Source organism: Elephas maximus, chromosome 16 (genome assembly GCF_024166365.1).
Source record: "Elephas maximus indicus isolate mEleMax1 chromosome 16, mEleMax1 primary haplotype, whole genome shotgun sequence".
In the NCBI taxonomy this organism is placed as follows: Eukaryota; Metazoa; Chordata; class Mammalia; order Proboscidea; family Elephantidae; genus Elephas; species Elephas maximus.
The window spans coordinates 60,850,635-60,877,882 of NC_064834.1; the positions used below are offsets into that span (position 1 = coordinate 60,850,635).

The 27,248-nt window shown below is 37.6% G+C and overlaps 1 protein-coding gene across 9 annotated transcripts in view; it reads left to right on the plus strand.

Moving 5' to 3' along the window:
* The window catches only part of ADD3 (adducin 3), a 143,544-nt gene that overhangs the window by 76,328 nt on the left and 39,968 nt on the right, over positions 1 to 27,248 (plus strand). Inside the window, exon 1 of one of the 9 annotated variants that reach the window (XM_049856008.1) lies at positions 5,285 to 5,606. The exons of 6 other annotated variants lie outside the window; for them this stretch is intronic. The gene's annotated coding sequence lies outside the window, so the exon portion shown is untranslated. Of the gene's footprint in view, positions 1 to 5,284; positions 5,607 to 11,553; positions 13,905 to 27,248 lie in introns of those variants that run through there. 2 more of the 9 variants (XM_049856005.1, XM_049856009.1) reach the window with 2 other exon arrangements.

Genomic DNA, 27,248 nt, shown 5'->3' on the forward strand with positions numbered 1-27,248 from the left:
TTAAACTTCGGGGTGGATCCTCATAGGGGGTTTTCCTTCATAGTATTCGTCTTTACAAGGAAGGCAAAACCAAGGCACCCTTCAAATGGGAAGTTACAGCATATTGCCTCCAGACAAGAGTTGAATTTCACTGACTTGACAAGGCTGTCATTATCTTCTGAAGCATGAACACCATGGTCATCATTTTTATCAAGGAGTTATCCATGTTGTATTATCACTTCTGAGAACAGTTACTGTGGGAAACAAGAGCCATTAGAAACTAAGAACTGCTCTTGAGCCCTCCTACGATGCTAGGGCATCTCTGACTTGGGTTTCCTAACTCCAGGATGGCAGAGTTCCTTGAAGCTAACTCCTACAGAGAACTCACACCACTGTTACCACCTCAGCTTTGGTTTGTTTTTTTTTTGTCCAGACCCCCACCCCCCTACCCCGCTTTGAGTTTTGCTCCCTCAGCTGAAACTCTTGTATTATTTGGTTGTCCCTACAACCAGATTTTCTTTAACCCAGAGCCTTCACACTACATATGAATTTGACTTGTTATGAAAATCACCTATGAGAAAAAAAATCCCATCTCCCCCTTTTAACTCCATTGCCATTAGTCATGTGACCTTATTTGTTCAATCTCTCGGAGGCTCAGTTTTCTCATCTATAAACTTAAACTCTTTGTCGTCAAGTTGATTCTGACGACTCATAGTGACCCTAAAGGACAGAGTCGAACTGCCCCATAGGGTTTCCAAGGAGCAGCCAGCTGGTAGATTCAAACTGCCAACCTTTTGTTAGCAGCAGTTAACCACTGTGCACCACCAGGGTGCCACATCTATAAAAGGGGGATAGTAATAGGGTTATGTGGAAAGAATACAGGATAAGTTTATAAAACAGAGCAATCTAAATTATTCCAATGGCACTTGAACTACTTAGCAGCAGTCTCTTCTCTTAGGGCACAAAAGTTTGCACACAACGACTTGTAATCTTTTATTATCTCATGCCTTTAATCTGTCCTGTGACCAGCTTCCCCTCCCCTCATCTTTCTGGCACTTTGCTTTCCAGTTTGGTGAGTGTTTAGCCTTAGTTTTTGTTGTTCTTGGTTTTTTTTGTTTGTTCATATGTTTGTTTGGTCTTCAGAGCCAACATTATCTCCAAAGCTTCTACTGTCATCCTAAAATGAAGCATAGAGCTTTGGCCTAAGAGCACTAGACTAGGCTGCCAGTAAATTACCCACCAGCTGGGTGACTGGGACAAGCAGCCAGAACTTTCCATGTTTTGTTCTTTCACCCCCAAGCAAGTTGCCCTTGAGTTAATTCCGAGCTCTGCTCCATAGGGCTTTCAGTGGCTGATTTTTTGTCTTTCTTCCGAGGCACCTGTGACTTACATGGACTTGAACCTCCACCCTTTCTTTAGCAGCCAAACACATTAGCCACTTGCACTATCCAGGGTCTCCTCCCTCACCTAAGAAGGCAAGTAATGGGAGTAGGTGAGTCTCCCCTTCTTTTTAGCTTTGTGATCTCTTCTTAGATTCCTTCCATGTATTTTGTTCATGTCTGCAATTTATCATTCCATGGGACCAAGGACGAGTTACGTGATGTAGCAGAGAATGTTTTAATGCAGAGATTGCAAAGGGATGACTTTGCGGAGGTTTTTAAAAATCAAAATACTGTTTGCCTCGGGGAAGTGGGAGTGGGGGTTGCCTGGGAAGAAGTTTGAGGGAACTTTCTGGAGAGAAGGTAATGTTCTATATTTGGGAGGGGTTTAGGTTACATATGTATACATTCAGATCTGTACATTTCCCTGTGTGTAAATTTTACAGTTAAAAAAAAAAAGCAGTAAACAGATACTGAAGTGTACTGATGCCTGTACTTTGAAATGCACTAAAAGTAAGATCAATAAATGGATGGATACCCACCCAAAAAACCCACGGCCATCGAGTTGATTCAGACTCATAGCGACCCTAGAGGACGCCGTATAACTGCCCCCATAGTTTCCAAGGAGCGCCTCGCGGATTTGAACTGCCGACCTCTTGGTTAGCAGACACAGCACTTAACCACTACGCCACCAGGGTTTCCATGTATGGATAACCCCAGCATATAGAGGGATAAATAGATGATAAAGCACGCATGCAGACACACACACACACAAACCAAACCCATTGCTGTTAATTCTGACTCATAGCGATCCTGTAGTACAGAGTAGAATTGCCCTATAGGGTTTCCAGGCAGCAGCTGATGGATTCAAACTGCCGACCATTTGGTTAACACCACCAGGACTCCATTATGAGTTTAAGCAACCTGATTTAACTGGTTCAGACAGACCTTTCCTTAGCCAACCTGGTAGGTGGCGGGGGCGGGGGGGTTCCTTCCCTTAGACATTTTAAGCTAGGCTGACTGTCCCACAGAGCTGAAGCTTCCCAAGCAAAGCTCATCCCTGTGGCTTTTTTTAGTCATTAATAATTATACCATATTTCCAGAAGTTAGCGTCACCTATCAGCCAAAGATTAAACTTTCCCTGTCCTGGGCAGTCCTTCCTCTCCCCGAGAATGTCCTTGACCAGATAATGTTCCTTTAGAAGGGAAAAGCCCTTTTGTGGTTTTGTGCTTTGTTTTCATTCTGTCACATGTTCAGGATGCCTTGTATTTCATTAACAAATCATACTTCATGCTGTCTAGATTCATAGCACTTTAGCTGGGGCAGCTTCTCATTGTCCTGGCTTGAATTCTGGCACTTAAGAGCTTCTTCATTCAGAAGCTTATAGGCTCTCACTCTCCTATTTGGAGCCGGAGAGCTTGTGTTCTCTTCATTGGCTAAACCCCCGACCCTAATGGTGCCCACGGTGAGTGTGCCGTCCATGTGTATTTGAGAATGTACAGGATTAGGAGTGCATGAACTCTGGTGCAGCTGATGTGGATTTGTGGGCGAAAGGGCGGGCGGGGGCCCTTAGGACAATGAATTCAATCATGAGGATATATAGTTTTCTTGTAAAAACCAATAAGATAGCTATAATACGTTTCCAATTATTTTGTTCTAAAGATGTCATCTTTCTCTTTCCCCTAACTTTCATAAGAACAGCTAATCACAACTCATTTTACATACTGAAAACACAAATAACAAAATGACATATTACAAGATCTAAATGAGGCAAGTATTTGGAATAAAATTGGAGTTGGAGGGAGGGAGAGAGGGGTGGTGGAATACTTCATGAGTTGCACATGACCTCATATTCTAGTTGTTAAGCCTCTGGCACTTGGTATAGAGTATTCTTACTTAAAATCCACAAAACTGAGGGGTGGGGAAGAAATGTGATTGCCTGAGCGTTGCACTAGAAGATTGGATCTGTAAATTTACATGTGTCTCTAAAACGGGCAGGTGTATGTGACTGCCAGGTAATGTCGGGTTAACCAAGAAAAACTTGCCTTTCTGCATGACTGTGGTGAAAGCACAACTTTCACATTCATAAGGATTGTTTTAAGGGACTAACTACACACTGGGCAAGCCGCTCCACAGTCCAGAAAGCATTGGCTGGATTTAACATACTAGGGGCTTGTGGATTCCTTAGAATGTCACACCTTGTCCGTACCAATAAATCAGAGTGTCTGTTTTTGATACTAAATCTGATGTTGTTGGCAGATTTTCTTCTTTATCAGAAAGGTGATATTCAGAAGGGAGGATTTTTTTTCCGTGTATTTTTCTGTCTGTGATTGGGATGTTTTTATGTTTTTTTTTTTTTTTAATCTATGAAATAATAACTGGCAAGACCCAGGAAAACTAGATCTGGATTTCATTTTGTCTCTCCAGCTCTGTGTGATCTTGTGCACATTCCTGACATGTTGCAAACAGCTTGTGTCTCTGAATGTGCAGTATCAATTTTCAGTGAAGGAAGCCCCAAAAGGAAACAGGCTGATTCTTCCATGCGCAAACAGCTGGGCAGTTGTGGATGGAATTAATTGCTGATACATATTGGCTGTGTTTTTCTTCTCTTGTCGTTTCCTTTGCAGCTGTGAAAGTGAAGTTCGACTTGAAAAGGGACATTTTTAGCAGTGCAAATCCAGAAAGTATCAAGGTGGGATTCTTCTAAATAATCTCCAACTGATAGCTTTGAGTTGTTCAGTTTGAGAATGAGGGCAAGCAAGAGATGGCAGCAGGTGATTCATAACTAACGTATATGGTTGAAAAAAGAATTAAATGAAGCACTTGGACTATGAAAAGAGATAGTTTGGATTCGCTGGCAGCTAACAACAACAACAATTTGTCATATGGTAAGAAGAGTGACCTCATAATCCAACAAAAGGCTAAAATCAATCAGCACTCCTCCCCAGCATCCTCAAACAGGGTGTCCTAGACCATCTTTCTAAATATCACACATGCTCAATACTCAGAGCTGATTGATTGATCCAGTTTGATGGAATAGCAGTTGGTAAGGGTAATATAACAACATGGATCACTAAAAATAATATTTTCCTGGTCTTTCCCCAAAATCCTTTCCATTATTTGTTTTAAACTCTATGTAAACAATTACATAGCTTACTTTACATGCTTAGATATTTTACTCTGAGAAATTTATCTATCTCATGAACTATAGAAATTCAATTAAAAGTAACTATTGATTGTGTCTAAATGTGCGTATAAAGAAAGTCATATTGGTTAAAATTACTTTGAAGAATAATCAGATGTTTGATAACAGTTTCCATAACTCACAAATTATTTTAGACACTATTAAAGATGTTTCGACATGTGTGCACATCCTATGGGCTATCTTATTTGGAAATAAGTCATAGAAAAAGTTAAAATTCATGTGAAATTATTAGGGAAAGTATGTGATTGCAAAATTTTAAAAAGAACAAAGCCTGCATGTTAGTAATGTTCATCAAGATAATTTTCCCTTTTATATGTTCATATCAGTGTCCTACCAAAGCAAGGCGGTAAATCAAATCCCTTATTTCTTTAGTTTTTTAAGACAACTCTATTATTTCTCCGTGGCCAGGAGAACTGGAGCATTGGTGAGGAGAGGGTGTATAATCTGCTTGTGTTCACGTTCAGGTCTCCTGACAACAGGCCGAAGTAAAGTTCTAGTGTGAGCAGTGTTTCTGATACCTTGAGATACGTAAAAGCTGCTGTTCCTAAACTTAGACGTTGGTATGGTCGGACTTCCTTTTTACTAGCTGCTTCTACCTTTTCTCTTGGCTGAGCTGCATGGTGTACCTTGCATTTTCTCTTCCCTTTCTTCAGGAAAAAGAAATGAGTCTGTATTTCGCTGCAAGATAGGTAAACCTGATCTGCAAACGTGAACTTTGCCCTGTTTCTTTGAGGAGGATTAACCAATTAATTTTGACTCTGAGGCCCGACGAAATGTGGCAGTATTAATGTGCAGTTTGCTTTCACTAATGCCTGCCTGGGTGTGTTGCTTCCCCCAGAGTGGGCTCCACCCTTGCTCTAACCGCACTGAGTGTGGATATCTTGCTGTTAAAAACAAAGTTCATTTTTAGGGCAGCATTGCTTCAGAATTGCCACACAAAAACCAGCTTAAGAAATATACAGCAGCTTCAGTTTTTGTCCGTAAGTAAGGGATTGTCTGTTGTGATACTGAGAGCTCACTGCTCAGGGGAAAGCATCCATAAGGTAAACGGTTAATTTCGTGCCAACTGCTAGTAACATACAGTCTCCTTCTTGGGGAGGAGCTTCGGATTTTATCACTTAACTAAGTTTTTTCTGTTAGTTCACGTCTCTGCTTTTTTTTTTTTTTTTTAACTACTGAATTATTGTTATTGTCGCTTTAACTGTTTTTGGAATGACACTGACTATTTAAATTAAGGAAAATACTAATTGTCTCCCAAATGTGCTAATCATTAACATCAAAATGTTTGAAATTGTGTTTTGCACTGAATTTATTGGACCCATTAATAGCATAATCTGGCGGTACTGTGTTTTTCGAGACATTGTGGCATGAACTTTGTGTGTAAGAGGGGGGTTCACTGAATTAAAAAAAGGCAGTATCTAAAGAGCCTTTCATTTCTGTCATAATGATGCTTTGTGCTATTGCTGCTGGGTGTGTGTCAGAAGAGTTGGGGAAGACTACAGCCCAAAGCTCTGTTCCATGCCATCTCAGTTCCATGCCTCTGTGTTCTTTCCAGAGTGTGTGACGTGAACAGTAAGTTGAACTGTAGGAGAATTATTGTTGTTCAGGGAGGGCCACGTTCAGCAATTTTTCTTTGCAAATAGGGTCAGACCTTTTTTTCCCCCCTCATGGTGTATTGAGGTTCTGTTTGTAGCTGGGCTTTAAATGCCTGTGAAGTGTTTAATTATGCACTGACCCAAGTGGGCATGATGAGAGAGAAGCTGTGCTTTGTGATGTCTCTCTTGACTGTTATCTTTCTCTAGTGTGTATTCATTGTGTACTGTTCTGGAGTAGACACACCCACTTGGTGCAAGCAAGTTGAAATCAAAGCTGAATGTTGAAAATGGCATATTTATGTAAAGCTTACAAGGGTGGCATTGTGTCATCCTTTACGGACTTCCTAGCATCTCCTTGCTTCAGCTTCCTCTTTGTAACTTGGTAGTAGTTGTAGTTAGTTATTTCTTAGCATGGTATCTAGAAAAAAGCAGTAGCTTGGGAATCAAGAGACTACAAGTTATTCACCTGTAAAATTCAGAGTATGGATTAACTCTAAAGTCTTTTCCAGCTTAGAATACCCTAACTCTCTTATAAAGACTCATGCCAATTCTAGAAATGCTAACCAGAGTATATTAGAACGGAGGGGAAAAAAATGATTAAATATTAACCCAGAATCATTCTTAGAAATGACATGCAAGCTAAAGCTTTGCTTTAAAGAAATTGTATATGTCAGGAATTTTCAAAATTTACCTTTTTTACATCTGAGCAATAGAATTAGTTATATAAATATCTCTTCACCAAGAAAATAAACTTTGAAGCTGAAACTAGGCCAGCCTCTTGCCACAAGTGTTACACAGATCTTTCCTTAAGGCATTGCCTTTACTCTGTGTATAATTATTAGTTACATAGCCTTAAGTAAATAGCTTTTCAAACTTTTGACAACAATGCATAGTAAGACATATATTTTATATCATGACCTGATACACACACATGTACCACCCAATCTCTGAAATAAGTTTCCCTTACAATATGAAAAACTCTCTGCTATTTTCTACTCTTTCATTTTTTTCAATGTTGGTTTCAGTCCCCAGTGGGCTAGGTCTCTACTCTCCCTTTGGATTCTAGGAGAGTACAATTACACTTTGGCTTTTACAGCTGCTCCAGAGCAAAGCTGGCCAATCAGTTTGCTGTTAGGTATTGAAATTAGAAGATTTATAAAATAGATTTTGTTTGGAAGTTCTATACAAAGTTAATATTTAGTATTGTGAATAATACTTTCTTATTTTTCTTGGAATAATTTTGTAATGTAAAGAAAATGGAGATGATTTTTTTCACCAAGCCCTATTTAGCTACCCCAGATCTCCTCTTGGAAAACCTGGTGGCTTAGTGGTTAAGTGCTGTGGCTGCTAACCAAAAGGTTGGCAGTTGAAATCCACCAGGAGCTCCTTGGAAACTATAGGGCAGTTTTACTCGGTTGCCATGAGTCGGAACCAACTTGACAGCAGTGGTTTGATGTTGCTTTTTTTTTTTTAAATCCCCTTCTGTTGACTCCAGTATGTAAAAATGTTATCATTTTTATGCATACTGTGTTAGTGAAAACTAGCACACGTGGCATGACATGAAAAAGATTGGGAGGTCTTTTCTAGAGAATTAGATAGAATGTGTCATATAGATTAGATGTAGATTGACCATTGATGGACCCCATCCTTATCTCCCATACCACATAGTTGACCCAAGGCTCAATAGAAGTTTCCTTTTCTGCTTTAAAGCACTTTTTTTAAACTATAAGTTTTATAATTTAAAAAATGCATATGGTTAAAAAGATGAAACAATACAAAAGGGCATGTGACAAGATGTCTCTCAACCCTAATCTTTCAGCCCTACTCCCCAGGAAGGAGTTTCTTCTTTGTATATCCAGAAAATATGTATGAATGTAAATGTGTTTGTGCATATGTATATATCTTTTTTTAAACCCAAATAAAACCATACTACATATACCATGCTGTGTCATTTTCCTCCACTTAACAATGTCTTAGAGATTTTATGTCAGTACATTGAGATCTACCTCATTCTTTTTAATGCCTGCATATGGATGGATGTACTATAATTTATTTAATCATTCTTCTGTTGATGAATATCTGGATTATTTCCAGGATTGTTTTCCTATCAAATGTATCTGTGCTGTCAGTCTTCTCTTTTATGTCTGTGTTAGGATAGAACCCGGACCCAGGTGTCATAGGGAAAGGTGATGGTGTTATGTGCAAATGGAGAAATACTTTCACCAACTTCTTTACTGACTAAGGCTGCAAGGTTAGGCCCTGTTATCTCAACCAGTCATGAGTGGATCAGAGCAGCCCTGGAGGAGATTCATTTCTCAGCAGAATAATGAAAGAACATTGGTTTGAAAATCAGATAGCTTGAATGTAAAGATTGTGAGTAGGTCACCCAGCCTCCTTGCTTGGTCCTCAGTTTTGCCATCTGTAAAATGAGAGGTTAGAATGGAATAGTTTTAATGTCCCTTCCAGCTTTAATATTTACAGTGTTTGTTGTAATATTGATTTAAACCATATAACCTAAATTATATGAGGTCTCTGTTATTTAAATTAAAAACTTCTTTTTGTGTGTATTTTGTGGTCTAATTTTTTTGACCTGCCATGTGGCCTAAACGTATTTGAAAGTTTAAGCATGAGAAAAAGAAAAGTTTAATATTTTACATAAACTATTCTTTTAAATAAATCAATTTCAAAAGTATAAAGCCATTCCAAAAGTAAAATAAAATCCTTTTTATCAAGCTTGAATAGCTGAAGAAGATTCTGAATGAGGCGATGTTTGTTTTTAAAACTGACCCACGTAATTTTCATTGAATCCAACCTTTCAAAGCTAATCCTAGGACTTTGAAGCTTGGCTCCAGCCACCTTGTTTTAAATTGTTTTCGCGTTTTAGCCCTCTAATCCATCTCCTTGAATGCTGAAATTGACATTACTTGACATAACTAGAGTTTTCTGATTTGGTGCTGAGGAAGCAGACTTAGAGGTGAACTGTAGCCAGTCATCCTGCTAGCAAAGTTATAAAGTTACACAGCAAAGTTATAAAGTTACAGAAGCAGGAATTTTTGCTGCATCACACATAAGATGTTTGGCATTGCTTGTTTTACAGTTTTATTCTCATAATTCTGTAAAATGACAGCTGTCTGTCCTGAAAGCAAAATGCTTTAAGAACTTCATCACGTGGTTTGTTTAATTACAGCAGGAAGATAAAAAGGTATTTTCTTGGTCTGAAGGTAGGGGTGTCTATGTTTGTGTGCTGGTTACCCTAGCTTCTTGGCAGAAGGCTTGACATACCTTAGATAAGTATACTTTTGTAAAATCTGAGATATTGTTTATTATCCAGGTAATGCTAGGTAATTATAATACTGGTACTCCATATTAATTTTATGTAAATTATTTGACACCTGGTTCAGTTTAGCAAAAAGTATTGAGGACCTTCTCGGAGTCAAGAACCATATTAAATGGTGGGAGGACGGAGATGACTGAGACGATCTTTCTGGAATCTACTAAAATGGCACCTATGCCTATTTTTTCCATTACTCGAAATTTCTAGTATCCATTGGGGAGTAGAACTGCACAAAAAAAGTTCAAATTTGAGTCTGTGAAAATAGATAACAAAACATTAGACCCCTCCTTTTCTTAATACTGAAAATGCACTCTTTTTTTTAAGGCACTGTCATTATTGCGAAGGCACATTCTTCTGTGTGCGGACCTGTTAGTGATGCCGGTTTCTCACTAATCAGATTTTGAAAGAAAGAAACAGTGTTGTGATACTTGATAAATTGAGCTTCAATTTCTCCTACTAAAATGTATCTGAGATCTAGAAACTTATTGCAGTTATCTGTGCCTCATATAATGACTTAAAATAATTGCTTTTATAAAACTAAGCTTGAAAATGATTATGCTACATCTGGATGACACATCCGATAGCTTCTTTGTCAAGTTACCCCATCCGTTGTGGCATTTACAGCTAAGGAAGTTCTCCATAGTTGGGAATATACAGGATGCTGCTGTCTACAGGATGTTGAACAAACTTTGGTTAAAATATTTGAAACCATTTTAGGAATACAGTCCTGTGATAGCAAAATCAGTCAAATAGATTGTAGTTTGAGCTGAAGCAGAAAGCCATTTAAAACGAGAGAGAGAGAGAGAGAGAGAGAGAGAGAAGAAAAAATGTAATTATTACTCTGGTCTGTTATTCAATCCCAGAAGGGGCTGCTCTTTTGAGCCTAGCTTTTGGCTAGGGTCTTGTGACACACATTGGGAATTCACTTCCTATCAGGAAACGCTGTTTTTCAATTTATTATCTTGTTGAGGCAGCCACAGTGGACAATAGGCTATTAATGTATTAGAACAACAAGTGCTATATCTAAGCCAATATTTGCTTTGTATTATTACCCTTGGAAAAAAAAAAAGCTTCGGTCAGGCTTCTGCATACATTTGACCATCAGTAACTGCTGGATATAGAAGCCAGCACAGTTAAAAAGAACAGAGAAGGAAAAAGTGCTTTAGTAATGATAACGAACTTTTGCAGGTATACTCTACTGGCTTCCTGTCCATAGAGAGACAAGAAAACTGAGTATTTCAAATATATCTTTTGGGTGTCAAAAATGACCATTTAAAAAGCCTATTTTGAGTTCTGGAAGCCACACACCAAGAGACTGGTGTAAAGGAAAAAACCCCTCAAACTTAGGTTCTTTGATGCAGCATCACATGTTACTCACATTCAGTTTCAGATACATGTATTTTGAATGTATTTGGTGATATTGCTTGTTTCATTGTTGGCAACCTTTTTTAAAGCTTCTTTTTTTTTTTTTCTATAATGACTAGGAAGAAGAAAATTCCGTTGAAGTGGGTGGTCAGTTAATATCAAGGAACTACTATAATTATGTGATAAGAATACGGTAAAATCTCTGAGCTGGAAGGGAGTCTGGATGTCATCCGACCAACTCTCCTCATTTTATAGATGAAGAAATTCAGATCTTGCTTCTTTATTGATATATATTCCTTCACTGTCCTCATCCAAAATTCTTATCAGTGTTCCTCAACACCTGCTGGATGTCTTATGTTTACCTTTTATTTGGCAGTTGTCATAAAATGGTTTTTACTGTCAGTTATCTTTCCATGTGGATGTGTTTTAGTTATCTCCAGCATTAGCTGGAAGGGCCCTACAGTCAGGATTCAGACCTGTGCCTTATATTTCTTTATACCCTTTACCTAACAGCTGAATTAATGTTTGGATCAGTAGTTTTGGTTTTTTGTTCTTGTTTTGTTTTTGGTTCTTTTAAGATGACATTTTTGTAGTAGTATTTTTACCTGGCTGCAAAACAAAACATGGCAGTAAGGATAGATTTTTTTTAATTACTCCTTTTATACCCTCATACGTTTTTGTGATTACTTGTTAGTCTGCTTAAGAATTTCATATGCAGATCACAATATTCATTACATCAACCACCTCGGTTACCTGGCTAGTCTGATCAAATCATGATAGCCCAGTTTTCAAGGTTTGCTCTAGATTCTTTGCCTTAGTTTATTTATTCTAAGACATAGAGAATGGGATATTATGAGTCAGCAGTCCTACTCACCTCATGAATTTAATAAACCCTTCTTGAGTAAATGTATAGTGGACAGTAAAGAAAACAGAAAGCTATTAACCAAGTTACCGGGGCAGAAAGATGCAGCCAAGTAATTTAAAGGAACAGTTTATGACAAAGTGCTTTGGGAGCACTAAGGGAAAAAGGCTAATTCTGATGGAGGAGATTGGGGAAGCCATTATGGGAGGAGTTGATTTTTGAGTGAGACCTCTTAAGTGTCAACTAAGATTTGGAGGGATGGAGATTAGAGGGAAATCAGCCCAATTGTGTTAAGAAACAAGGCGAGCAAAACCACAATGAGGGAAATGGCTTTTGTTTGATAGCATCATCATTTCCCTCTCAGCCTATACGCTATAGCCTTTTTCATCCTTTTCAGGGCCTGAATTTTAGAAGCCCCACACTGATTCCTAAGTATTTTCTAAGATGGGACTCCCAGATGCATTTTTTCTTTGGGAGGAGGGACTAAGGAAATGGTGTTTTGGAAAATTGTAGTAGATGACTTTGTGCTTCCCAGTTGTAACCAAGGGCTACGGTTACTCATAGTGCCTGCTAGAGACTTAAAATCATACTTTCCAAGACTATAGAGCTTTTCCTTGACAGTGGAGATAACTTCCCCCCTCTCCCCATAAACATATTTTCATGAAAAAATTGTTTTCAAGAATTTTCCATGTGGATGTTAGTGAACATTTTTGTTTAATGAGAAAATACACCCGCTAAAATACTAAAAAGGATGGTGCAGTTTCATATGGCTGAACAACCCTAACAAGGACTCAGAATCCAGGCAGACCCTTGAGGGCAGGACAGATTCCCAGCAACACGTAATAGGAAAGAGCCCAGGTGTGTGAACAGTCAGTATGAGCAAGGTTCAGCAATAGGTACCAGATCCTGGCATGTAAGTAGGGCATAGTGATGGTAATTTGGCAAAGAATGGTAATTTTGTAGAAGTCCAGAGAGGGAATCAATACCAGGGAGGTCTGCATGGCATTAGAGTTTTCCTACCAAAGTCCCAAGGTACAAGCTATTAGTGGACTTCAGGGAACAAGAGCAACAGATAGAAGGGTCTAAGGTTGAGACCTGAGAAATGGGGTTAAGGCATAGACCTTGAATTTTGAAAATATTTGGAGTTTTCCAATAGAGACAAAAAAAGGATTTAGACTGCTTGGGAGTGGTGAATAGAGGGTCTCAGAGCTGAACAGAGTGTGATTGTTAAGAATCAGACAAAAAAGCGTTGCTAAAGTGAATGGCAAACATCAGAGACTTGATACTGAGCTGCCAAACTGGTTTTTTATGGCTTCTTGTAATCCCAAGGCCCATAACTTGGCATGATGCTGAACCTGCTGGTGTGGGTTTAGTGGTCCCTAACATAGGGGACCCTGGTGGCACAGTGGTTAAGAGATCAGCTGCTAACCAAAAGGCCAGCAGTTCGAATCTACTTGCTGCTCCTTGGAAACCCTATGGGGCAATTCTACTCTGTCCTATAGGGTCGCTGTGAGTCGGAATGTACCTCACACGCAGCTACCATCTGTCTGTCAGTGGAGGCTTGTCTCTTGCTATGATGCTAAATAGGTTTCAGTGGAGCATCAGACAAGGACAGACTAAGAAGAAAGGCCTGGTGACCTACTGCTGAAACTCAGCCAGTGAAAACGCTATATGAATAACAGTGGTCCTGTCCACAACAGATCATGGGGATGGCACAAGACCAGACAGCGTTTCGTTCCGTTGTGCATGGGGTCACCATGAGTTGGGCAGAATTGACGCCAGCTAACAACAGTAGCAATCGTGGGGAGAAGGGCAGAAATGTAGCATGTATGTATACATGGCAAGACACTTGGCTGACCCGAGCCGGTGCTTTTTTTTTTTCCTTCGTCTTCCTTATTTAAAGACATTCCATCAGATTGTAATATTTTATGATTTGGTAAATATTTTAACAGTATTTCAGCTACTGTGGAAGCAGTGGAGCCCATTGCAACTTTAATTTGTGGTTGCCATTCATTGTGAATCTTCATGGAATTTTACGAAGAGATTTCTGGCCAGAATTTGATGTGATGAGAACATTCATAGCTTCTTGCTTCAGATTTCCTTGGAAACACGGTTTTTGTCTAACACTGTAGTTGGCGAAGGTCTTGCCATCGTGGAAGACATTTCTGTTGCTTGGGACTTACAGGTATCAGATGTCTTGTTTAGGTTGCTGTTTTGGTGATTTCTGTCCTTTTTAAAGAACTGACTTTGATTCTTTCTGCAGAGGTACACTATCCACACTGTTGTGATGGTAAAAATGCCTCCTAAAATCGGTATTATAGAGATTTCATTGGAACAGTGTGTCATATAGAACTTTCGATCTAAAGGATTATTCATTTTGAAAAGCCAGTTGCACAAAATTAGAGTTAAAAAAAAAAAATCTCTGAGGTTGATCAACATCCCTTTCAGTGGACTTCTACTTAACACCGTTACCAAATTCTGAAGTGGCAGAGTATGACCAACAAGTGTTTTTGAAAGTAATTTTTAAGTACTATTACCTGTGCTTAGTAAGCTGTATTTTCATGGTTCATTTTTAGGCTTTACATAAAGAAAACAGGTGAGGTCATGATGATCTTGAAATCTTCTTAGCAGCCAAAATCTGAAGGCAGGAACTCCTTCTTCAAATCATACTTCTTTGCGGTAGTGATATGTTGAGTTACCTAGCTATTGGATTGACTTTTGCAGCTGTATTTTTTTTTTTGATAAGATATAGCCATGAAAGCCAAAAATCTTTAGCTGGAAAATCTGGAACAGTAAATCAGATGAACTTCTGGGATTTATTCATACTCCGTGTTCTTTAATGTTTTTGTGTATTTTCCACCATTTTTTAAATAAGCTTTGTCCGATATTTCTTGTGCCCTTCCAGACTACTCTCCTCTTCCCTGTTGGTCACAGTGACCTCATTAGGCATGGCACATAGAAGTAATAGTCTACAGTACCAAATCAATTTCCCAGAATACCCTTTTGAGTGACTTTTTATTTTGCAAACTCAACTCATTTTTAATTATGAGCTTTGTAGGATTGCTTACATTTCTTCAGAATAAGGTTCAGATGTAGGTAAATGTAAGATTGAAGTTCTGGGGAGTTTTCTACATCACCTGTCTTTTGATATTCTTTTTGAAAAAAATAATTCTGGAATTTCTGGAGTAGGTATGCAGTAATAGATAAAAGAGTGAGTATGACATCTCAAGAAACTATCAAAAGCAGGGGCTTTCAATGTTTCAAGCTCAGTGCTGCACAGGTGATTAAATAGACTTTAGTTCATGAAGTATGTGAGAGTTGATTTTTTTTAAATAGTTTTCTTGCCCAGAAGAACTACCAGATAGTAAAGAGCCAAAGATTTAAGGCATCTCCAGAAATTTGAGGGCAATGAATCTTTCTTTAAAAGTCATAATCTCCAGTGATTTCACTTTTACAAACCTCTCATATATCATGAACTGTCAAGTTCTAAATAGTTTCCTGGATCTGAATTTTTAAAATTTCGGGGGACTCAATAATAGAAACTATCAAAGAGGCACAGTCGAGTAATCAATCTACTAGTCTCTGGTAACTTTCTCTTAGGGGGAAAAAAATCCTCCTGTTTTTTTCCCAACCATTTCTAAAAACTCCATGTTGAAGTCAAGTGATGACTAAGGGAGTCTATAAGAAGCTTTCATCATATTTTGTAGAAGGGAGGGTAAGGGCACTGAGGCCATGTGTTTTTGGATTCTGCAAGATACTTAAAAGATTCCTTCTATGTGGTTGATTGTTTTACTCATCATTTTACAAGACTGTATAAAGAATTAATTTCATATTTGCTTTTCCAAATGATTCATGATGGGAACAATTCGAGCCAACTCTAGATAACAATTGAGTTTGAACTTCAAGAAAATACACTTCCTCTGAACTTTTTATACATGTTTGCAAGTTTGTAACATTGCCCTTTATGTGGTCATTGTATTTGGTAAGTTTAGCCTATTTGTTTAGCCTGTTTATATTAATGTTTTTTTTTTTTTTTGTCAAGTTATCAGAGAATGTTACTTCTATTCCTCTCAGTGTCGAAGCAAGTAACTGCCCCTCTTTTACCCACTCCCCCCATTCTTCAAGTGCAGAAATCTGTTCAGCTCACTTCCTTGCAACAGGTGCTATGAACCAATAAAATATCTTTCATCAGGTATTGATACTTTAGTGAGAATTCATCCTCGGTGGTGTCCAGCAGTGAATGCCTTTGGCCTTTGGATCACCCAGCTGAGGATTATGTTTACCTGGCAAGCACAACTTGATATTTTTGTACTCATTGCTCCTCATTTATATTTGGAACCATGTGTGATTACCTATGACTACTTGTTTCCGGTTGTACAGTCAAAGGGAGATTCTTTTCATGTTTGCTGAAATAGTTTATCTTAATTAGCAGTATTCTATTTATAAAGCAAAGTTTAAAACTGAAATACTGTCGTAGTTATTCCTCCAATTTGACAGCTTTCTTTTTTTTTTTAAATGAATGCTAAGAGTGGCTGTCTGTCTCCATTGAGGACAGGATCCTATGTAACTTGATGAGTTGTTGTTACTGTTACTAGTTTAGTTTTGTTACATTTTTTTCTTCCTTGACTAGAAGTTGGATTTTTAAGAGTCACACTAACAGTATCTTTTTCTAAGCAACTGTAGATTTGTTGTTTGCTAGATTTTTATATTACATTTTAGACCTTCTAGTCTTATTTTAAAGATACACTCGAAAGAAGTCATTTCAAAAGGGTAAAAAAAAGGGGGGGCGGGGAGAGGTTCAAAAATTTAAGAGTGATTTGGACCAATATTAAGATTTGGCACTAGATAGGAAAGAGTTAAGTTTCCATATTTATACCAACTTAATAGCCATGCCAGACTTTGTACAATTTTTATTGCTATTTTGAGAATATTTACCATTCTACTTTGGAGCTCAGTATTGTAATTCTATATTTCCAACATCCTCCGATAAAGAAAGGTAGTAATTAAGGTTGTAATAGTTGTATGTGCCTCTAAGAAATGACTGTCTTTTGAGCCGTTCCGTCTCTTTTGACCAACTCTTCCACACCCCTTAAGGTCTGTAGACAGTTTCTGTTACCAGTTATCCCTTCGGTATATTGTTTCCATCCTAACTCTTTAGATCCCCACATAATTTTTCCCCCTAGAATTGGTTTGTTTCCTAATAGATAATTAGAGGCCCTCAACCCTTTCAGAATTAACCACAGAGATAAAAGTGTGAACTTGAACATAATTTATTATTATCCAGAACACAACCAATGCCAATTTGATAGCCTCTAGGATCACTAAGAGTTGGAATCAGCTGGACAACAAGTTTGGTTTTCTGTTTTTAATTAGCGCAAAGCAGTCATCTGTTGGTTAACAGTTACAGTTTTCAAAATACTGATCATTGCCCTTATGGTCTTCTTTTCACATGTACTTGAGCCAGTTTAAGGGCCTTTAGCCTGCGTTTGGAGCCCTGGTGGCGCAGTGGTTAAGACCTGGGCCGCTAACCAAAAAGTCAGCATTTCAAATCCTCCAACTGCTCTTGGGAAACCCCATGGGGCAGTTCTACTCTGTCCTATAGAATCACTGAGTTGGAATCAACTCAATGGCAACGGGTTTGGCTTTTTGGTTTAGCCTGCATTTAATTCCCGTTTGTTTGGAACTTAGAATTGTGTGAAATGTTTGATGATATTTCATGATACTATTTATTGTTGCCTACCAAAAAAAAAAAAAATTTTTTTTTTTTTTACCACATTAAGCTTCTCGGTCTGCCCATTTTCCAATATTCCTTGTACTTATTACATCCCACTTATATGGTTTGCTTAGTACTAACAGAAAAGATGACCAAGTATATAGGGTGAAGAATTATGAGTAAGCAATATGGTATAGTGGGAAAGAGTCCCGGACTATGAGAATTTGGATTACCGTGGATGCTAGGCATATCATCTTGGGCACGTCTCATTACTAAGACCTCCTTCGTTAGCTATCTACCCTGGAAAACAAGAGATTTGGACTGGATGTTCTCTTGATTTTTGCTTCAAAGCTTTCAAAGAACTTAAGTGAAAGGGCAGATCCATGATTTGTTAGCAACATGTTAATGGGTACTTCTTGTCTTTAATAATCTAATTGCTTAAGGAAGACTTGTTCCTTAGGTATTTAGGTTAGCAAGCCACCATTATACTACTACCCCACTTGTACGTTTACTTTTTTGTGCGTGTAGTAACAGCATCCTAGACACACAGACAGTCCATTTTCAAGCATTAGAGGAATTTTATCCCTTCCTAACAGCCTGTTCCTCTCAGTCGATACAATTTATAAAATTCCTTCATAAACATGATGTGTGAGGAGCCTGTTTTCTTTGTTAAATTTCACTGCAGGAGCAAATTTTGAGCATAGGGCAATCTGTGAGTGACATGGTCATGCAAATAAAAGTCGTTACTATGATTGTATGACAATTTCTGACCCCTGAGCATTGTAACTTTAGAATAATTACTCAACACCTGCGTATGATTTTCTCTCATCTTTAAAATGTGATCCTTAAGTCTAGTATGAAATATTTCAAGAAAGTTTTCATAAAAACAATCACTATGATAGTAATATGATTCTAGTGCTTTGTGAGGTAATTAAACCTTCTTCCGTTTGGGCAACTTAGAAAGTGTCATTTGTATTACTTAATGCCACTTGGTTTTTTGTTTTTGTTTTTCCTTTGTTTTCTCTTTCTTCATGACTTTTACCTAGCTTTATTTTTCCAGATCTGTCAATTTCCATGTCAGAAGTAGCTCCTGTCTGTTAAAATTTAAAATGAATAAAACTTCACTGGCTGATCTGAGGATGTGACCTGTCATAGTTAGTTCAGGGTCCATCTTGTTTCCTAAAATTTTAAATTTCTTCACAATTTTTTACTAACTTTCATCAAGAAAAAAACTATAACTCAGTAAACTAGTATTTGTTGTGGTGGTGGTTTTATTTCTTTAAACCAAATATGCAGCTTTGAAGTCTTGGCATATCTTGTTTTAAATATTGGGACAATAGGCCTGGTACTTGAAAGTACAACCATCTCTTTGTTTATGTGTAGGGAACGCTGTTAAAACTGCCAAGAATTTTAAGTTTGGAAAGACTTCTTGTAAGTAATAACTTTTTGGAAGTTGTTTTTTTTTTTTTGCCATTCCCAGCCTAGAAATAATGCAAACCAGATTTACTTGGAAGGAGCTTTGATACAGTAAAATAATTCACTTCAGGCACCATTTATGGCATACTCTGCCATTGTGGAGACTACAAAGATGGTCCCTGTTCCCAGGCTTTCAAGGTGATCAGTAGCTCCTCAGACAAATTTTTTTAATAACAACTTTATTGAAATATAATTTATGTATCATAAAATTAACCCATTTAAACTATGCAGTTAGATGGTTTTTAGTATATTCTCAGAGTTGTGCCACCATCATCATAATCAGTTTTAGAACATATTCATCACTCCAGAAATAAACCCCGTTAGCAACTACTCATTTTCTCCCAGACCACCCTCCCCTCAAAACACAAACCACACCCGTGTTCCTAGGCCACCACTAATCTACTTTCTGTCACTGTAGATTTACCTCTTCTGGACATTTTATATAAATGGAGTCATACAATATGTGGTCTTTTGTGGCTGGCTTCTTTAACTTAGCTTAATGTTTTCAAGGTGCATCCATGTTGTAGCATGTACCAGTAATTTCTTATTACTGAACAATATTTCATTGTATGGGGTATATCATATTCTGTTTATCCATTCATCAATTAACAGACATTTGGGATATTTCTACTTTTTTACTATTATGAATAATGCTACTATGATAACCAAAGACTAGAAACAACCCAGATGTTCATTAACAGGTGAATGGTTAAGCAAATGGTGGTACAGCCATACCCTTAAAACAGTACTAAGCAATAAAAAGGAACAAATTATTGATACACACAACAGCTGGGGTAAATCTCCTTTGAATTATGCTGAGTGAAAAAAAATTTTCCAAAGGTTATACATAACATGATTTCATTCATACGGTATATTCCCTAAATGACAGAATTATAGAAATAGGAAACAGATTAGTGGTTGCCAGAGATAAAAGAAGTTCTGGGGACAGGAGGAAAGTGGATGAGGCTGTTAAAGGGCCATGTGAGGAATGCTCAGTGGTTATGGAAATGTTCTCCTTGACTGTATCAATGTCACTGTCCTGGTTGTGATGTTATAGTTTTGAAAGATGTTATTATTAGGGAAACAAGGTAAAGGGTATAAGGAATGTCTATTATTTCTTATTTATAATTACATCAAAATAAAAAGCTTTTAAAGAAAAAAAAAATTCAGTCAGAACTTTGAACATTTTGCCTAGCCTAAAGATCTCCTTAGCCAGATTCACAAATGTAATTAAGTATATTTTTCTGGTTTTCAAGTTAACACTGCTTGCCAGTTCTGCAACTATATAAAACATAATCCTTTCTCCAGCCAGCAGTAGCAATCTCCTCACTGCCCTTTTAGCCTCCACTAATAGCCTCCTCACTGCTTTTCCAGCCTCTACCCACCATCCAGTCCCAAAGCCATTGCCACATATTTTCCATTTTTGTTATTGCAGCATCCCACTTTTAGGTACCAATTTTTATTTTAGCTACCTTTACCCAGCGTCTATTTCTAGAACCTGTTTGGCAGCCTGTGAACACTTTGAGTTAATTTATAATGTCCAGCTTTACAAAACATACAAACACATGTCAGCTACTATGTAATATATAGTAGCATAAAGTTATGAATGTTACTTCTGTTATTTGGTTTAGGTTTTGAGAGTTATTGTATTAATAAATCTAATTGGATTTGAGGATATGGCTTTAATATGCACGTTGGTTTTTAGCTTAATAGCTCAGATATTATTTGTGAGTTTTCTGTGAATTTATTTTGTATCATATCTTACCTGTGAGAAAAAATTTTTTTTTAATTCTTCGGTGAGGGAAAAGCAAGGTATACTATAAAATTCAGGGAGTGCCCTGAAAAATGTGGTAATTTCCTTTGGCTGTGTTGGAATTGGATACGTTTTACATTGGATGGTTTTTTTATGTGTGTGTGTATTTTTTTTTTTTAATTCTCGTTTTGAAATTACTCCAGACTTACAAGAAAGTTGCAGAAATAGTGCAAAGAACTTCTATCCTTCATCTAAAACAAAAAACCAAACCCATTGCCATCAAGTCGGTTCCGACTCATAGCGACCCTATAGCACAGAGTAGAACTGCCCCATAGGGTTTCCAAGGAGCAGATTTGAACTGCTGACCTTTTGGCTAGCAGCCAAGCTGTTAGCCACTATTAACAGTATCAGGAAATTAGCATTGAGGTAAATACTATTATCAGATTTACAGATTTTATTTAGATTTCACTGGTTGTCCCACTAATGACCTCTTCCTGATCCAAAATCCCATCTAGGATTGCATGTTACATTTAGTTGTCAGGTCTCTTTAGTCTCCTTTTTCTCCTTTAATCTGGACCAATCCTTCAGTCTGTCTTTTAGGATCTTGACATTTTAAGAACACTGACCTGTTAATTTGTAGAACAAGCCTCAGTTTGGGGCATTAGAGGAATAAAAACTTCTAGTACTATTTTCAAATGGTTGAATATACTGAAATGTTGCAAAAACAAAAATGATTCTTGTGCATGAATAATAAGGGGGGTGATTAAGGAACTGAATAGAAATGTGAGCATTGACGTTACCTATAAGTGGCTATGTTTTTCGAGTGTATGTAATATAGGTGTTTGTTTTCAAAAATCAGATTAAAAAATTGTGCTTTCCAGATGTCCAGTTCATAGAGTCATAAACAGCCCTTCGTAATATCCTCAGAGATCTTGAAAATGCTTTCATCTTTCTCTGGTGCTGACATTGGTATGTGCTTTATATGGGCAGACATTGTCCTATCAGCAAAGCCTTCTTCTGGGTGGAGTAAACAGATACAGTTGTAACATTTTCTCTGAGACTAGCTACTTAAAATTTCTCTTCACACTCATGCATCTCAACGCAAATTGTAAATTCTATTTTTGCATACAGATAATTTTTTTTTTCCCCTCTGAGTACTTTTGGTCTAAATTTACTCTTGCCTCTTACGCTTACTAATTTGATCAACTTCAGTTCTTTGTTTAGAAGAAAATTGCCAAAATTTTGTTTACTAAAGAGTTTTCTCTATAAAATATCCATGTATAGAGAAACCTGTAATAACCTGCCATACAACATGTCTTCAGACAAAAAATCAAGGTGTCATTTCTTATTCCCTCCCATCTCTCTAACACATTCTTTTTCTCTTCCTTTTCCCTTCTCTCTTCTTCTTCCCCTGTTCTCGCATACACACACACACGCACACACACACATACACACACACACACACACACACAGACATGCCTCTTCTTTCCATTTCCCATCTGACTGTAGCTTAGAATTTCTAGGGCAATATTTTTCAAATTGTGGGTCACAACCCATTGGTGAATCATGAATCAATTTGACCAGCGTTTAAAAAAAAAAGATTAAAACAGAATAGAAAATACCAGAATATATCACAGAGAAAGGGAAGGTATCATGTCACAAATTTATTGCGGCTATTTTATGTATTTATGTATGAGTACTAAGTCACAATGTAAAATATTTCTTACTGTGGGTTGCATTTGAGAGCCACTGTTCTACAGTGTTTCGTCTATTTGTGCCTTGAACCTAATGTTCTTTAAACATACGTGTTGGGTAGTCACTACGTAAATATTTGGATAAGATTTTTAAAACTAGAATTTTGTTTATACTTGATATCTTGTTTCTGATCTGCTTGGCCAAAGACTACATCAGAGGAAAACCCATAGTGTTGACAATGTTTTACAGCATTACTTTTTGTTTGTTTGTTTTTTCTGCCTTCTGCATCATTTTCAATTCAAAGACCACTTTTAAAAGATTTGTTTTCCTTAATGGAGTTCATACTGGTTTTCACTGGTTTCTATTGCTTTGAAACATTAGAAAGCACACCTGTGTGTATGTGGTATTAAAAAAGAGTTGGTCAGTTTTAAAGAGAACAAGCCCTATCAACAACAATTAAAAAGAGAGAAAGAACAAGCCCTGGAGCCAAGCTGTTTCAAGTATCAACTGGAAGCAGAAGCATTTATGCTTAGGATTAATTGTTCAGGGTGAGAGAGGCTGGAATCTACCACTTGCTTCCTTTAAAACATACCTCCTTGGTGACAGTCGAACAGACCACAGGGCTGGTAGATGTATGACCCCTTTCCAGGCAAGGGCAGTCCTGGTGCTTTTTCTCTCTGAGCCAGAGTAAACCTTTCCAACACTCAGTGCTACTAAACAGCTGGAATTGGCATTTGACCAACCCCTGGATCTGGGTTGTGATTGAGAGCATGGGCTTTGGAATTCAATAGACTTAGATTTAAAACCTCTTTTTCACCACTTACTACCTATTTGACCTGAGACAAGTTGCTTCTGAGTGGCAATATTTTCTCATCTGTAAAATGGGGATAATAACACCCATATCATAGGATTATGAGGAATAAATGAGCTAAGGTATATAAAGTTCTCAGGCCAGAGGCTGGCACACAGTAAGAGCTCAGTAACTGATAGTTGTTTTTGAATGCTATGATGACCCATCGCTAAAGTAAAGAACAATTATTGTTAGAAAATCTCTGGTAATGATGAAAACTAAGCCAAATCAGGGGTCCTTGTCTGTCTTATTGGAAACCCTGGTAGCTTAGTGGTTAAGAGCTATGGTTGCTGACCAAAAGGTTGGCAGTTCAAATCCACCAGGGGCTCCTTGGAAACTCTGTGGGGCAGCTCTGCTCTGTTCTGTAGGGTCTCTATGAGTTGGAATCAACTCAACGACCATGGGTTTTGGTTTTTATCTCATTATGGGCCGGATCATAGCATGCAAGAACTAGGAAAATCTGAAGGGTCTTTTGAGATGACCCATTTGTTTTATAATTGATAAGGGCAGCTTTACAATGCAGTTTCCTGTTTTTTTGTATTCCTCACTAGATTGCAAGCCTCAAATGGACCTATACCTGTCTTACGCACAGTTGTGTTCTCGGTACAAAACCTTGACACATAGTAGATCCTCAGACATTTGCTGAATGAATGTACTACACGGTTGGTGGAAATGCCAAGACCTGAATCCTGGTCTATTTATCCCCAATCCAGTATCCTGTACCACACTGCTTTTTGGTTCAAAAGATTACATAGAAGGAAATGTTTAGAATATACTTTTGAAGTTTTTTAAAAGTTTAGACAGAATGTTTTGAGGCATTTTTAATCTTATGTACCCTTTTTCATGTCATTTCTTCATTTTCTGGCAGATTTGATAGGCCCCAATAGTTTAATATTCAGGACAGAATATAGACTAAAAGTGTCAAAATTTTGTAGCTATCTTTTATGATATGTGAAATAGTGTATCATCGTAAAGTGGACTAGGTGGCAGAATTGTGGCCTTGAATATTGCCTGTGACACCAGCAGTGTGATTTTGACAGGGTTTTCAATCCATGAACCTCCATTTTATCAATCACTATCTTATTGTGTAATTGCAAAGGTGAAGTAAAAGGTGTAAGCACGGTGTAAACTATAAAGTGTTTTTATGTGTGTGTGTGTGTGTAATAGATTCTATTTTACTATTAAAATGGGTGATTTGATTTAGTAGTCACCCTCCTCTTCACCTTACTCATCTGAAAATGCCTTCATCATCAAGAATTACTTCAGACTATAAGCTTTCACTTATCAGTGTTTCATTAAACAGTTCTTAAACCAATACTGGGACAATGAAATGAATCTAACACCACGGTTTCTTTGTTTTTGCTGTGTTTTCATAAAATTATTTTGTAAACATCGGCAAATTCAGTTAGACACAGGTTTATTATCTAACTCTGTTCTCTGTGGTTTAGAATAAATAGTGTTTTAGGGATCAAGATATAGGTAAAATCCAATTAAAGGTAGTATTTATGGACTGTCTTTTAAAAATGGTTCAAGAAGTCACTGGTCTATTGTGATAAGCTAAAACAGAATTCATTTTTTTTGTTGAACAAGTCCCAGTTATTAACTGAGCACTCACATAGTCAGTACTTGGCCATTAAAAGTCAGCATGCCATTTGCTAATATTAAAAAAAAGGAAAAAAGAAATTCATTGCCATTGAGTCCATTCTGGCTCAGCAGCATGAAGTACTTTTTGTCTGTTTTCCATTTTTTAAACTTTAACTCTCTTTGAAATTTGTGTTGGCAGTAAACTGTTTTAAGGGGCTCAAGTTGTCTTATTATAAACAGCTTCTTAAAAAATTAGGTTCCAAAGATTGGTCGAAGCTCTAGATTTCTGATGACCCAGCTGGATATGAAGAAAAAAAATGTTTCTTACGCTTGGTGCTCTGCACAGAGATAATAGCAAGATGATAATAGATACTATAGGTTGGTAAATCAAGCTAATAAGAGTAAAATCTGATTTTTGAAGCATGTAATAAGACCAGGATCATTCCATTAGTAATAGGTGTCGTGGGAGAAAGGAAAGAATTGGTCACTTGTGAAGAACGCAGTTAATAATCAGATATTTACTGCCTTTTCCCAGTTTTGTAATTAATGAATTAGGATGTGAAAGACTCAAACAAAAGCTCATTTTTTTACATTCCCTTCACACCAAGTAGTTGCTTTACAGTCATAATATCCAAATTTCATTAAAGTTGTATGATATACAGTGTTTTTAAATATTTGATTAATTTTTTATATTGTGTGGTAAAATAATTATGATAACTCCTAGAATGTAGTATACGAGACTGTTGGTTGTTGTTGTTGTTAGGTGCCATGGAGTAAGTTCCAACTCATGGAGACCTACGTACCACAGAACGAAACGCTGCCCAGTCTCGCGTCATGCTCACAGTCCTTATTATGCTTGAGCCCATTGTCGTAGCCACCGTATCAGTCCATCTTGTTGAGGGTCTTCCTTTTTCCACTGACCCTGTACTTAGCCAAGCATGATGTCCTTCTCCAGGGACTGATCCCTCCTGATAACGTGTCCGAAGCACGTAAAATGCTGTCAGTCTCGCCATCCTTGCTTCTAAGGAGCATTCTGGTTGTACTTCTTCCAAGACAGTTTTGTTTGTTCTTTTGGCAGTCCATGGTATATTCAGTATTCTTCGCCAACACCACAATTCAAAGGCATCAATTCTTCCGTCTTCCTTGTTCTGTTGTCCAGCTTTCACATGCACATGAGACGATTGAAAATACTTTGGCTTGGGTCAGGTGCACCTTAGTCTTCAAGGTGACAGCTTTGCTTTTCAATACTTTAAAGAAGTCCTCTGCTGCACATTTGCCCAGTGCAATGCGTTTTTTGATTTCTTGACTGCTGCTTCCATGGCTGTTGATTGTGGATCCAAGTAAAATGAATCCATGACAACCTCAGCCTTTTCTCCGTTTATCATGATGTTGCTCATTGGTCCAGTTGTGAGGATTTTTGTTTTCTTTATGTTGAGGTGTAATCCATACTGAAGGCTGTGGTCTTGGATCTTCATCAGTAAGTGCTTCAAGTCCTCTTCACTTTCAGTAAGGAAGGCTGTGTCATCTGTGTAATGCAGGTGGTTAATAAGTCTTCCTCTAATCCTGATGCCGTTCTTCATATAGCCCAGTTTCTCGGATTATTTGCTCAGCATACAGATTGAATAGGTATGGTGAAAGGTTACAACTCTGATGCATACATTTCCTGACTTTAAACCACGCAGCATCCCTTTGTTCTGTCTGAACAACTAGCTGCCTCTTGATCTACGTACTACGTACAGGTTGCTCGTGAGCACAATTAAGTGTTCTGGAATTCCCATTCTTCACAGTGTTATTAACAGGAAATAGAATAAAACTTAGTTTTAACGTGTTTTGCAGAAATTATTCAACAGACTAAGTTTGCATTTTTAGGACCTGAATTAATAATGCAAGACTAATGAGTTCGACGGCACTGGGTTTTTGGGTACTTAGTTTGCATGGGCTAAGTTGGGTCAAAGCAGCTTTAGAGATGAGTTTTATCAGAGAATACTATTGCTAGAGACAAACACAGACAGTAACCTCACTGGCTGTTACTGTGTTTAAAAGATGAGACTGTTACCTCTGGATATTTTCAGGGAATCTGGTTCCTAAGGAGAAGGTGGCCTTTACTTTTTCCCCTCTGTTTAGGTCTAAATAAACGTTCTGCTGGGACTCTGAGGCTGTGAAGAATCTGTAGTGTTTCAGGTCTGCAAAAATTTCCCCCTGCACCTTAATTTTCTACATAAATGGAAAAGGAATATTTTGATATTTTACATTTAACTGCACATTGTTAGGAGATACTTCTTTCTACCAGGCAAATATCCGTTGAATAAGTAAGTACGATTTTGTCAGAACGGTTTTTCTGTTACTCAAATGTTTCTATTGAACAGGTTGCATTTGAATAGAATTCACACCCTGTAAAGACATTGTTTTAAGCAAAATCACCTTTACAGTTTCTTTTTTGTTTTGTTTCCCATTTCTT